We start from the raw sequence: 719 nt of genomic DNA on the forward strand, positions 1-719 counted from the left end.
CACACTTGTGGTGTTCCCGGTCAAAAATGTCCAGCCATTCAAAGTGAATGGGAAAGAATGAAAGTAATAGAAACTATTAGTGTTCAGGAGCATGTTGATCATGTTCACGTTCACATATGTACGTGTGCTTGGAAACATAAAGGCCTTGAACCTGTTCATGTTTGGATGCATGCATACTCACGCTAACACACACACACACACACACACACACACACACACACACACAAACGGAGGAAAATCTTGAGATTTGCAGCCTGTCGGATTTTCAACCTCACATGACCTGCCTGGACACTAAATCTGAGAACCAAGATTAACTCTCACTGTCCGGTCTTTGTGTCGCTACAGCAAGTCATTTTGGATTAAAATGCTCATCCTGTCATACATGTGCTCTTTATCATGTTAGATAAGTTTTATTATTACCTCTTATTGCTGTTAATGCTGGCATAGGGGCAGAAGGCATCTCTAAAAAACGCTGATCCACTGCAGTTGTAGTACCGTTGTTGACCGCTAGATGACTCTTGAACTCCATCGTAGCGCTGCACACCTCCGACGTAAACAAAATGGATGACCAGTGTTATAAATACCGGGGTGCCTGCTGTGCCATTTAAGTTTCTGCAGTTTTGATGGCTCAGCAGAGAGGAGGCAAAAGGATGATAGATAAATAGATAGAGCAGAGAGAGCAGGGTCATTATGTCTCCAGGTGCAAACATCCCTCACAC

At 43.5% G+C, this 719-nt stretch overlaps 1 protein-coding gene across 1 annotated transcript in view; it reads right to left on the bottom strand.

Annotated features, from left to right (window-relative positions):
• LOC107719070 (collagen and calcium-binding EGF domain-containing protein 1-like) overlaps positions 1–489 on the bottom strand; it is a 60,635-nt gene extending 60,146 nt beyond the window's left edge. Inside the window, exon 1 of the mRNA XM_016526378.1 lies at positions 421–489. The gene's annotated coding sequence lies outside the window, so the exon portion shown is untranslated. The remainder of the gene's footprint in view (positions 1–420) is intronic.
• Positions 490–719: the final 230 nt, after the last annotated feature.

Source organism: Sinocyclocheilus rhinocerous, unplaced genomic scaffold (assembly GCF_001515625.1).
Source record: "Sinocyclocheilus rhinocerous isolate Xijiao unplaced genomic scaffold, SAMN03320098_v1.1 scaffold663, whole genome shotgun sequence".
NCBI classification, from domain to species: Eukaryota; Metazoa; Chordata; class Actinopteri; order Cypriniformes; family Cyprinidae; genus Sinocyclocheilus; species Sinocyclocheilus rhinocerous.